General features: G+C 40.6%; 2 long non-coding RNA genes across 2 annotated transcripts; one reads left to right on the top strand and one right to left on the bottom strand.

The window, feature by feature from the left end:
• Positions 1 to 2,370: 2,370 nt before the first annotated feature.
• LOC138515522 (uncharacterized) lies at positions 2,371 to 3,295 on the bottom strand. Its single transcript, XR_011282046.1, has 2 exons — positions 2,768 to 3,295; positions 2,371 to 2,680 (listed from the first exon to the last, which is right to left on the bottom strand). It is a non-coding gene; the product is annotated as an uncharacterized lncRNA (long non-coding RNA).
• A 4,933-nt stretch (positions 3,296 to 8,228) lies between these two features.
• Positions 8,229 to 9,153, top strand: LOC138515523 (uncharacterized). Its single transcript, XR_011282047.1, has 2 exons — positions 8,229 to 8,756; positions 8,844 to 9,153. It is a non-coding gene; the product is annotated as an uncharacterized lncRNA (long non-coding RNA).
• Positions 9,154 to 13,437: the final 4,284 nt, after the last annotated feature.

A 13,437-nucleotide genomic window follows, 5' to 3' on the forward strand; every position in this document is an offset into this window, starting at 1 on the left:
AACCCGGAAACAACTTTGGAGGCAGCCATGGTGCTTATAGCACTATGGCTACCTCCAAACTCGTAACACCCCCAATATCTTTTACTGATGAAGGAAAAGTGTGCTCCACTCCAGGTATACTTTTTATGAATCAGAGTTTATATTAGCCTTTCACGGCCCAGAAGAGGACTCCCTTTTTGTATGGATTGACTGTTTTATTAACTTGGTTACCCAGGTTGGTAGGTCAAATGTTGAGAATACCTGAAGAGTTTTTGTTTAGACCAGAAATACCTATGGGTGATAAAGGAGGACAGGTTATATACCCTACGAGTTAGAAGCAACAGTGGTCACAGAAATACGGGGTGGGTGTTCATGGAACATATGATGAGGGAAGAGGATGGAGAGCAGTGATAGCCCTCGGTGAAGGATATAGGCCTTCTGACTTGATAGATGAGGAACTTCGAGGGCTAATTATTTAGACAATGAGTTAATATTTTTCAAAAGTCTCACTTATTAGATTAGTAGAGGATAGAGAAATACTGCACAGAATGGCAATGGTAAAAAAGAAACCGTCATTTTTCCAGGAAGATTTAGAAAAAGTTCAAAAGATTCTAAGGACTACCAGTCTATATGATGTGAGTTTATTGAAAGGAGTAGTAACAGTTAAAATCAAGCTACAACCAGGAGCAATCTTTCCACAAGCAAAGCATTGTCCTATGTCCAGAGAAGCGGATGAAGGTATATTTCACACCATTTCGCCTCTAATGAAGCAGGACACATTGCTGCTATCGGAGTCCCCATGTAACACGGCTATGTACCCAGTGAAGAAATCAACTGGTGGGTCATGGAGATTTATTCAGGATCTCCTCCCCTAAACATTATTGTTGAAGCAGAGTTTCCTTTAGTTCTGAATCCAGCTACAATATTTTGCAACATCCCACATATGGCCAAAGATTTTTCATTCATAGATTTAAAAAATGTGTTCTTCTCAATTCCCCTTCAAGAGGACTCACAAGACAACATTTTCATATAGAAATATCCACCTGAAACATACTCATTTGCCCCTGGGGTACTCAATCTTTAACAGCGTCATCTAGATGGACCTAGGCAATATACATTTTAAGAGTGCAATTATTCAGTACACAGATGACATATTGGTATTCAGTGAGACAGAAGAAAGATGCAGAGAAGACTCAGTTCGACTCATGTCCATGATAGCAGAGAAAGGATACAAAGTAGACAAAAATGTTTACAATATAGACAGAAAGAGGTCATGTATATAGGACAGATAATCCCTCAAGAAACAAGAAAAGTGACACCTGAAAGAGCAGAAGCAATTATTAAGATTTCAGAGCCTAAAACAATGAGGGAAATGCAACAATTTTAAGGCCTGTGTAATTATTTCAGAGTCTGGGTTCTTGATTACAGCACATATATTCAATCACTTTTAAAAGGACTTAAAGAAGCACAGGTAGACAAAAGTAAGATAACAGATAAATTGACTGAAGGATTTAAATAATTAACAATAGTGATCAGTGCAGCCCTAGTGCTAAGAATTCCAGACTCTCATGAATAATTGTATCTATTATCTCATTCGAATTGAGAAGTTATGACAGCAGTCTTCACGCAGAAAACAACATTAGGGCATGAACACAAACCATTGGCTTCCTACAGTGGGAATTTAGACCCAGCATTGAAAGGGCATTGTCCTTGTGAACAAGTGTTATCTGCTGATGAATTTGCCTTTTAAAAGGCCTCAAGTATTGTAATGGCGTGTTCAGTGACATTATTCGTTGAGCACACACTGTTTGCTATTTTAGAGAAGCCTAAAAGTTAATTGACTACACAATGAGCGTCAGGATACAAGGTAATTATTTTGAACCCTGCAACACTGCAATCAAAATTGTGACATTCAGAATAGTGATCCCAGCAACATTCATAACAGAATCAGTAGGAAAGGATGACTATGTATGTGACTGCACAAAATATACAGAATGTTATGATGACATTTCCATGTTAGAGAAAATGCTCTCAGAGGAGGGACATTCTCTTTATTTATGGTTCTTCAAAAATTGACCAAACAACGGGTGAAAGGTATACTGGATGAGCAGTAGTAAGCTGAACTGAGGGTGAATTTGAAGTAGTAACAAGTGTGAGATTGCCTTTGCATTGTTCAGCAAAGGATGCAGAATTAGTGGCACTTATCGCTGTACTTCAAAGATACAAGATTGAGGAAGTGACGGTGTACTCTGACTCTAAGATTGTGGAACTCTCCCGTCCCCTGCACACCCTTTATACTGTAGAAACAGTCAATATTTCTATACAATGGTAATATTCAGTTTCTTTCAGAAAAAAGAAGAAATTAATGAGAGAAGCTAATTCATGACACTATTATAATAAAACAGAATGATGGGGACCATCGGTTTTAATTGAATTTTAAATTAATTGTTATAGATATGAATTTCAATTCATTCATCATCCAGTCTTTGTAAACATAATAACATAAATGTGTTCATTTTGAGGTTACATTCAATATTATAATACAAGGGCATACAAGGTACTCATCACACTTTCTATACAATAGGCTTTTCACATGGTATATCCAAAGAAAGTAATGATGAATATTTTCTCGACGCGTTTCGGGGTGTCCCCTTCTTCAGGAATTGATAGCCCTCTTCATTGCCGTTAATCTTTGTTTCGTCTATAATGTATGATACAATGATCAAATTTTAGATTCTCACTGATAACTGTCATTTAACTCTTGGGAGAAATTTTTAATAATAATCACCTGGATGTTCAATGTGGAATATCCTAACTGGATTTATTATCAATAGCAATATCAGCCCAATAATGGTTATTCAACCTGTAGATGTGATAAAAAGACAATAGGGAAAGCTCAATTAAAAACGGGATCTTAATTCATGAAGGAAAATCTAGTCATGTAATATCTAAGAAAAAATATTACCTTTCGGTATTTCTGTAAAAAGCTACTACATCCATGGAATGGGTCGCTGTGGTATGTAGAGAGTCCTCAGGTACGGAGGTAGTGCAGTAATGGGCGATTCCTCCACTCGTGTCTGTAAAAACACGTATATATACTATATTAGATACACGAAAACAATGGGGTGGGATCATTCTGTGGAGAGTATTCTGTGAAGGCCTCTAGGCTCATGATATGCAATTGGGGAGCTGTTTACAAAGGATTCTCTTACCTCCTTCCTGAGAAGATGGCCGGTGCTGTAGCTCGAACCGTTCTACACGGTTTTCGCTAAAGATGGCCACTATTTACATTATGACGTCATCACGTCGAAGCGTGACGACGTCACTATGTTTAGAACGTCAACGTGTGACGGGAAAGCAGACGTCATACGGACATATTTTAGAAAACAATGTGTAATTAACCAATAGTATATAGGTGTATATCTATACTGGTGCAGGGAGTTTGAGTCAAATGAAATAAAGGTGAAAAGAGTCGAAAGATAAATGTGAGGAGTGTCTCATGTAACTTCTGGGAAATCTATTGTTTACCACGGACAAAAGTTAATCGAATATTGGACATCCGTGTGTTTACTATTTCAAGAGAAGCATGCTCACATTCTATGGTCTGTAACTTAATACATCCTATGTCAGTAAAAAATCATCCTAAGTGAACTGAACAAATTCAAAAATGTATTTAACAGCAATTGATATTGTATCCACACTGGGTTTCTGATTGGGTCAGGGGAAACAGTATTTAGTTACAAAAATGAGGCTAAACTGTAATCTTCGTTCATCCCATTGGGAGCTAGACTGTTTAGTCTCTCTATCCAGAAGATTTCCCTCTGGTTCATACGTCTGGCATGATTGCCACCTCTTGGGGCTCTGTTCACAATTTCCAAAATCACAACCTTTAGTTGAGAAATATTATGTTTCTTTATGGAAAAATGTCTTGCTACAGGTGAGTTAACACTGTTGGTACGTATGTTACTTTTGTGTTCATTCCAGCGCTCCTTGGCTTTCCTTTGTGTCTGTCCAACATAGTAAATGCCGCATGGGCAGCTTAAACCATAAATGATTGATTTCGTGTCACAAGTGGCAAAATCCTTTAGTGGGATTTTTTGGCCATTTGATGGGTGTCTTACATAGCTTCCCTTCATTATGTTGTTACAATTGCCACAACTGAGACAAGCAAACGTACCTATTTTCCTCTTGGTGAGGGTTCTTTGATTGTCCACTCTCGGTCTTTCTGCTTTAACTAGGCTATCCCTGAAGTTCCGACCCCTCTTGTAGGCGATTATGGGTGGTTCAGGAAATAGTCTCTTTAGTTGTGGATCCAATTTGATTATACCCCAGTTCTTCTTGATCATCCTTGTTATGTGATGACTCTGTGCTGAATATCTTAAAGCGTAGAGAAATGGGATCTCCTTAGATCTATTTCTTGATATACGGAGGTCTTTCCTCTCCAATGTGAGTGTTTTTTCTTCTGCTTTCTTGATGATAGACTCTGGATAGCCTCTTTCCTTGTATCTTTGTGTCATCAATAGGTTTTCATTCCTCAGGGTGTCAGTTGTTGAGATAATTCTCTTTAGTCTAAGGAATTGACTGTAGGGCAAATTATTCTTTAAATGCGTCGGATGATGGCTCCTGAAGTGTAACGTGTTGTTAACATCGGTGGGTTTGTGATAAATATTGGTGATTATCCCATCTTCCCCAATCTCTAGTTCAACGTCCAAAAAATGTAGTTTAGGGGTTCCAATTTCCATCGTGAATTTGATTCTGTCGTGGCCTGAATTGATGTATTTTAGGAATTCCTCTAGTTCGTGATGTTGTCCTCTCCAGATGACGAAAACATCGTCAATGTATCTTTTCCAGGTGATGATTTTTTTGCTAAATTTTGTTGGTATCAAAATCCATTTCATCTCCAAATGGTACATGAATAGATTAGCATAGGCTGGGGCCATTGCTGACCCCATTGAAGTTCCTGATGCTTGTAAATAGTACTGCGTCCTGTATCTGAAATAGTTGTTAATGAGTATAATTTTGCTTAATTTCATTAGGAAGGTTTTGTTTGCTTCACATTCATTTCTTAGTAGACACCATTCGAGTGCTTCCAAACCGTCTTGATGTGGGATGCATGTATATAGACTCTGTACATCAAACGAAACCAGTAAATCATTTCTGTTAATATCTGTTAAGGTGTCTAGGTGATTGAGAAAATCTGTGGTATCTTTAAGATATGTTGTGGTTGTTTGGACTATGGGTTGTAATGCCTTGTCCACATAAACTGCTAGTGGGTTGAAGATACTATCAGTTCCCGCAACAATCGGTCTGAGGGGGGGTTTTGTCAAGTTCTTATGTATTTTTGGCAGTCCATAGAAGATTGGAGTAATAGGATGTTCATTAATCAAAAACAATTTAGTCTTGTTGGAAATCCATCCTTGGTCCTCAGCTTCCTCAAGCGTAGTTTCAATAATGCTTGATATTTCTCTGACCGGATCTTGTTCAATTTTTATGTACGTGTTCTCATCTGTTAGGAGCTCTAAAATCTTCTCCTCATAGTATGTAGTGTCCATAATAACTATGGCCCCTCCTTTGTCTGCCGGTTTTAGGGTCAGGCTTCTGTCATCCGCAAGGTTCTTGATGATTTCATTCTGCCTTCTCCTGGTATTGTAGTTCCTTGTTCTGGTGAAATTAACCCTTTTGAGATCTTTTATCATCTGTTCTTCAAACATTCTGATGGTTATGTTATTGACTTGAGACTCAAGTCTTTTTTGATTCACAAATGGGAATCAACACTACACAAGAGCCACATCAATACTTAGAAATGAAACCCAAGAGTCATTTCGACCCTCAAGTCAATAACATAACCATCAGAATGTTTGAAGAACAGATGATAAAAGATCTCAAAAGGGTTAATTTCACCAGAACAAGGAACTACAATACCAGGAGAAGGCAGAATGAAATCATCAAGAACCTTGCGGATGACAGAAGCCTGACCCTAAAACCGGCAGACAAAGGAGGGGCCATAGTTATTATGGACACTACATACTATGAGGAGAAGATTTTAGAGCTCCTAACAGATGAGAACACGTACATAAAAATTGAACAAGATCCGGTCAGAGAAATATCAAGCATTATTGAAACTACGCTTGAGGAAGCTGAGGACCAAGGATGGATTTCCAACAAGACTAAATTGTTTTTGATTAATGAACATCCTATTACTCCAATCTTCTATGGACTGCCAAAAATACATAAGAACTTGACAAAACCCCCCCTCAGACCGATTGTTGCGGGAACTGATAGTATCTTCAACCCACTAGCAGTTTATGTGGACAAGGCATTACAACCCATAGTCCAAACAACCACAACATATCTTAAAGATACCACAGATTTTCTCAATCACCTAGACACCTTAACAGATATTAACAGAAATGATTTACTGGTTTCGTTTGATGTACAGAGTCTATATACATGCATCCCACATCAAGACGGTTTGGAAGCACTCGAATGGTGTCTACTAAGAAATGAATGTGAAGCAAACAAAACCTTCCTAATGAAATTAAGCAAAATTATACTCATTAACAACTATTTCAGATACAGGACGCAGTACTATTTACAAGCATCAGGAACTTCAATGGGGTCAGCAATGGCCCCAGCCTATGCTAATCTATTCATGTACCATTTGGAGATGAAATGGATTTTGATACCAACAAAATTTAGCAAAAAAATCATCACCTGGAAAAGATACATTGACGATGTTTTCGTCATCTGGAGAGGACAACATCACGAACTAGAGGAATTCCTAAAATACATCAATTCAGGCCACGACAGAATCAAATTCACGATGGAAATTGGAACCCCTAAACTACATTTTTTGGACGTTGAACTAGAGATTGGGGAAGATGGGATAATCACCAATATTTATCACAAACCCACCGATGTTAACAACACGTTACACTTCAGGAGCCATCATCCGACGCATTTAAAGAATAATTTGCCCTACAGTCAATTCCTTAGACTAAAGAGAATTATCTCAACAACTGACACCCTGAGGAATGAAAACCTATTGATGACACAAAGATACAAGGAAAGAGGCTATCCAGAGTCTATCATCAAGAAAGCAGAAGAAAAAACACTCACATTGGAGAGGAAAGACCTCCGTATATCAAGAAATAGATCTAAGGAGATCCCATTTCTCTACGCTTTAAGATATTCAGCACAGAGTCATCACATAACAAGGATGATCAAGAAGAACTGGGGTATAATCAAATTGGATCCACAACTAAAGAGACTATTTCCTGAACCACCCATAATCGCCTACAAGAGGGGTCGGAACTTCAGGGATAGCCTAGTTAAAGCAGAAAGACCGAGAGTGGACAATCAAAGAACCCTCACCAAGAGGAAAATAGGTACGTTTGCTTGTCTCAGTTGTGGCAATTGTAACAACATAATGAAGGGAAGCTATGTAAGACACCCATCAAATGGCCAAAAAATCCCACTAAAGGATTTTGCCACTTGTGACACGAAATCAATCATTTATGGTTTAAGCTGCCCATGCGGCATTTACTATGTTGGACAGACACAAAGGAAAGCCAAGGAGCGCTGGAATGAACACAAAAGTAACATACGTACCAACAGTGTTAACTCACCTGTAGCAAGACATTTTTCCATAAAGAAACATAATATTTCTCAACTAAAGGTTGTGATTTTGGAAATTGTGAACAGAGCCCCAAGAGGTGGCAATCATGCCAGACGTATGAACCAGAGGGAAATCTTCTGGATAGAGAGACTAAACAGTCTAGCTCCCAATGGGATGAACGAAGATTACAGTTTAGCCTCATTTTTGTAACTAAATACTGTTTCCCCTGACCCAATCAGAAACCCAGTGTGGATACAATATCAATTGCTGTTAAATACATTTTTGAATTTGTTCAGTTCACTTAGGATGATTTTTTACTGACATAGGATGTATTAAGTTACAGACCATAGAATGTGAGCATGCTTCTCTTGAAATAGTAAACACACGGATGTCCAATATTCGATTAACTTTTGTCCGTGGTAAACAATAGATTTCCCAGAAGTTACATGAGACACTCCTCACATTTATCTTTCGACTCTTTTCACCTTTATTTCATTTGACTCAAACTCCCTGCACCAGTATAGATATACACCTATATACTATTGGTTAATTACACATTGTTTTCTAAAATATGTCCGTATGACGTCTGCTTTCCCGTCACACGTTGACGTTCTAAACATAGTGACGTCGTCACGCTTCGACGTGATGACGTCATAATGTAAATAGTGGCCATCTTTAGCGAAAACCGTGTAGAACGGTTCGAGCTACAGCACCGGCCATCTTCTCAGGAAGGAGGTAAGAGAATCCTTTGTAAACAGCTCCCCAATTGCATATCATGAGCCTAGAGGCCTTCACAGAATACTCTCCACAGAATGATCCCACCCCATTGTTTTCGTGTATCTAATATAGTATATATACGTGTTTTTACAGACACGAGTGGAGGAATCGCCCATTACTGCACTACCTCCGTACCTGAGGACTCTCTACATACCACAGCGACCCATTCCATGGATGTAGTAGCTTTTTACAGAAATACCGAAAGGTAATATTTTTTCTTAGATATTACATGACTAGATTTTCCTTCATGAATTAAGATCCCGTTTTTAATTGAGCTTTCCCTATTGTCTTTTTATCACATCTACAGGTTGAATAACCATTATTGGGCTGATATTGCTATTGATAATAAATCCAGTTAGGATATTCCACATTGAACATCCAGGTGATTATTATTAAAAATTTCTCCCAAGAGTTAAATGACAGTTATCAGTGAGAATCTAAAATTTGATCATTGTATCATACATTATAGACGAAACAAAGATTAACGGCAATGAAGAGGGCTATCAATTCCTGAAGAAGGGGACACCCCGAAACGCGTCGAGAAAATATTCATCATTACTTTCTTTGGATATACCATGTGAAAAGCCTATTGTATAGAAAGTGTGATGAGTACCTTGTATGCCCTTGTATTATAATATTGAATGTAACCTCAAAATGAACACATTTATGTTATTATGTTTACAAAGACTGGATGATGAATGAATTGAAATTCATATCTATAACAATTAATTTAAAATTCAATTAAAACCGATGGTCCCCATCATTCTGTTTTATTATAATAGTGTCATGAATTAGCTTCTCTCATTAATTTCTTCTTTTTTCTGAAAGAAACTGAATATTACCATTGTATAGAAATATTGACTGTTTCTACAGTATAAAGGGTGTGCAGGGGACGGGAGAGTTCCACAATCTTGTGGACAATCTGTTGGATTTACATAGGTTAAAACAACCCAGTGTCAAGGTTGTTATTCTCCCCGGCACCCCGTAAATTTTCAACAAATCCTGTAAAAAAACCTTAAACCTAGGTGTGCGCTAGGCAACACAAATATTGGTGTACTCTGACTCTGCCTTACTTTCTTCTATGCACTTACTCTATCAGAATTGTCCCTGGACCTAGTATGATAGCAACCTCATCTGTCTCCTCCCCCCTCCCCTTACTGGATTTTTCCTCCCCACCCCTCCTCCAGCACAATTTGAAATGTTGTAAGGCCTAGTATGATAGTCGCTTGTTTTGTTCCTCCCCTACCTTTCTGCACCCCTCTCCCTCACCTCTTGTTTTTCTCCAGCTCTACCAGAAATGTTGTCAGGCCTAGTACGGTGGTCACCTGTCTGTTTCCATTTCCTTACCACTCTCCCCCTCCCTTCCTTATCTATGTCTTAGCTCTTGCACTATCTAAAAATGTCGTCAGGCCAAGTAAGATAGTTAATTTCACATCCTTACTGTTCATGGCCTGTAAGAATGTCATTGTATTTTCCATTGTTCCCTCCCTTGCCTTGAATCGCTTTGAAAGCACTTTGAAACACATTGTGTATAGGTGCTATATAAATAAACATATCATATCATATCATATTTGATATCAACTGTACACATAGGTTTGTCACACTGGAAGAGGAGGGACTTCCTCCACGCAGACAGCACATCAGTGAAACATTTGTCCCTATTGGATATGATTATTGAGGCACTTGGGCTCCCAATGGCTATCGCAGTAATGAAATGTGGAGCCCACTCTAAAAGAGCAGACATGATTTCTCACTGTAACAAAGCCGCAGATTTAGAAGCCAAAAAGGAAACATATTTTCCATACCTTTCTGTTTTTGAAGTAAAAAGTGTTAAACAAGTGTCAGTGTATGATGGCAAATGAGGGTTTTAACATGTTGTCTATTGTTTAGTTGCAAAGCCCCACAGGAAGATCAGGACCTATGTAGAAATAAGGCGGTGTACGTTATCCCACATTGAGGCAATATGGAGGCACGATAGCACTGGGAAGTCAGTTATGGCTCTAGCATTATTGAGGGTAGCTTTGGAGCAGTTTCACTATTCCATGCATAATACTCAAGAGAGTCTTGCTGCTACAATTGCAGAAGATTGGTATTCACCAAATGTAATGGAACATGCGTCACAGTTTATTGTAAATTGCATTGTGTGCCAGAAATGTACTGCAGGGCACACTTTGCTAACTGCAAGAGGAGACATCCTTACACCCAATGGCCTGTTTCAGCCTCGACATACAGATTATATGGATATGTTGCAGACATGCAACAGCTATAGGTACATGCTGGTTGTGGTATGTCACTTTTCAAGATGGATTGAGGCACGTCCATGTGTGCACCCTGTTTCTGCATGAGCTGTCAAGTTCCTCGTGCGTGAGGTGTTTCCCAGAAGTGCTGTGTGCGAAGTTTTGCGGTCTGACAATAGACCACACTTTGTAAATGAACTATTTGTGCAGGTCACTCTTTTGTTAGGTATAAAGCACACATTCTCTCTGCCTGTCACCAACAGGTGTTTGGGAAATTTTGAACATTTAAAAAGACTCATCAAGGAGAGTATATCAAAAATAAAGATCACTTTAAAGAAGGGGTGGTTATATTGCCTATCCCTTGCATTATATGCACTGCGAAATCAACCTGGCTCAGATCACCATCTAACTCTTGATGAGTTGGTGACTGGACAACTTATGAGAATACATCTTGCTATGATATGATATGGCATTTATAACGTGCCTATCCACAAGTGTTTCAAGGCACGACAAAGCAAGGGAGGTGGAAACAGAGGAAGGACAAAAAACAACAATCTTACTAGGCCTAGTGACATTGAGATTGCGCAAGTGCAGGGGAGCAGGGAGGAGAGTAGTGCCAGGGGAGGGAGGGTGAAAGGATGGACAAGTGCAGGACAAGGAATAAACAAAACAAGTAGTGCCGCCAACAGGTGGCAAGTACGGGTGTTAGAAGTGCAGACAACAGGTGTCTAATAAGTGCAGGAAATGGGACTGTAGGGTTACAGATACAGGCCACAAGTGCATGGGGTGCCAGGAGGAAGTGTGGGTGTGCATCTGGACGGGCAAGGGATGTGGGCCCAAATTCAGAGGGTAGCCAGGTAACCAGTGCATGTATCAGGCAGGAGATCAGCAGGGGAGAGGAAGAGAGAAAGCAGCAGCAAAGAGGAAGGTCTTGAGGTGCTTTTGGAACCGGAGATGGTTCTGCTCAACTTTCAGAGAGGCAGGGAGGCTGTTCCAGTGGAGGTACCAGCCAAAGATCTGCCCTCAACTTCTTGCTTGGAGAAGCTACCGACCCTCAAGGAGCTGGAAGTGGAGGAGCGAAGAGTTCAAGTAGGAAGATATTTCCATAGAGATTTAGAGGAAATGTGGTCCCAAGCCCCAGAAAGCCTTGTGGACAATGCAGAGGGTCTTGAACTTGATCCGTGTCACCACTGGGAGCTAATGGAGAGAATTCAGAGCTCGAGAGATACGATCCCTGGGCTTGAGGCCAAGGACACGTCTAGCAGGCCTGTTCTGGATGAGTTGTACGGGACGAAGAGTAGAGGCAGCTAGATTTAGAAAGAGTCTGTTGCAGTAGTCCAGCATAGAGAAAACCAGAACTGTACACAGTGAGCTTTGGGGGGAAAGTGAGGAAAGGAAGAATACCGCTGAGGAGGTGCAGTTGGTAATAGACTTCTTATAGACATCGGAGATGTGAGGAGAGAAGGGGAGTGTGGAGTCGAAGATGACACGAGGTTCTTAGCCTCACAGATGGGAGAAGGAAGAAGGCCCAGAGTCGGCAGCCAGAGAGTGACGGGAAAGGAAGGTGAAGGTGAGCCAATGAGGAGGATCTCTGTCTTACTGGCATTAAGGCATTAAGGAAGAGTTCATTGGCTGCACACCACTCCTGGATTGTGAACAGACAATCTGGGGTGAGAGAGGGAGAAGAGGCAGTTAAGGGGAGCCTAAAGCAAGCTGAGTGTCATCCTTATAGTAGTGAAAGTTGGAGCAGAGTGCAGAGCAGAAAGCAGCTATGCAGTCGGCAAGAGATGCCAGATATTGGTTGAACAGCCAGGGAGAAAGATGAAAGATTAGACCCCTCGAGAACACCACAGATAGAGAGAGAGATAGAGGAGAGGAAGGACCCAAGTTGGACCTGTGAGGGTCGGTCAGAGAGAAAGGAGGTCAGCCAGGCCAGGGCCTGATCAGTGATACCCAGGTTATCCCAGAGCCATTTGAGCAGGATGGCACGGTTAACAGTATCAAAAGCAGAAGAGAGATGGAGTAGGATGCGGATAGAAGGGTGGTTAGTATCAACGTTTGAGAGCAGGTCTTCACAAATGTTCAGGAGAGCAGTTTATAGCCGCTCTGAAGCCAGACTGGTGGTTATGGAGACAACCAACAGATTCAGTGTGAGGATTAAGCTGGGAGATGGCCAGCTTTTCCAAAAGTTTGCCCAGAAAAGGAGTAATGGAGATCAAACAATAGTTAGCCGAACAGGAGGGGTTGGCCTAGGGTTTCTTAAGAAGATGGTGCACAAGAGAGTGCTTCAGGGGGGAAGGCAAGGCTCCACTGGCTAAAAAGTGGTTGCAGAAGTTGTACAAGGCTGGAGCAAAGGTGTAAATGTGGCCCTTGCTGTTTTTGGATGAACAGGGAAGAACCTGTTTTGATGGGACTTTCATAGATTGGACTTGTCTAGAAACCTCATCAGGGGTAAACAAAGGAAAGGAAAAGAAGGGAGGAGGAGAGGCAGCCGCAGGAAGGCCAGAGGTAGAGGAAAAATTAGAGGAAGAAGGCGGAGAGGAAGAGAGAGCGGACAGGATGTACTGGGTTTCTGAGATAAAATGTGAAGCCAATGCTGTGCAGAGAGCCTGGGATGGGACAGGAGAGGTAGAGACTGCAGCAGGATTGGCCAGATCCTTACAGATTTTAAAGGGTTCAGCCAAGTTGTTAGATGCCACAGAGATGTGGGCTTGAATGTGAGCACTCTTTTTAGTGTGTACAGAGAGTCCGTACTGCCTTTGGAGCAGGTGGAAGGCTAGTTTGTCAGATGGTGCACAAGATGCCCGCAATTTCTTCTCAGGCACT

This window comes from Ambystoma mexicanum, chromosome 6q (genome assembly GCF_040938575.1).
Source record: "Ambystoma mexicanum isolate Mex_15411 chromosome 6q, UKY_AmexF1_1, whole genome shotgun sequence".
In the NCBI taxonomy this organism is placed as follows: domain Eukaryota; kingdom Metazoa; phylum Chordata; class Amphibia; order Caudata; family Ambystomatidae; genus Ambystoma; species Ambystoma mexicanum.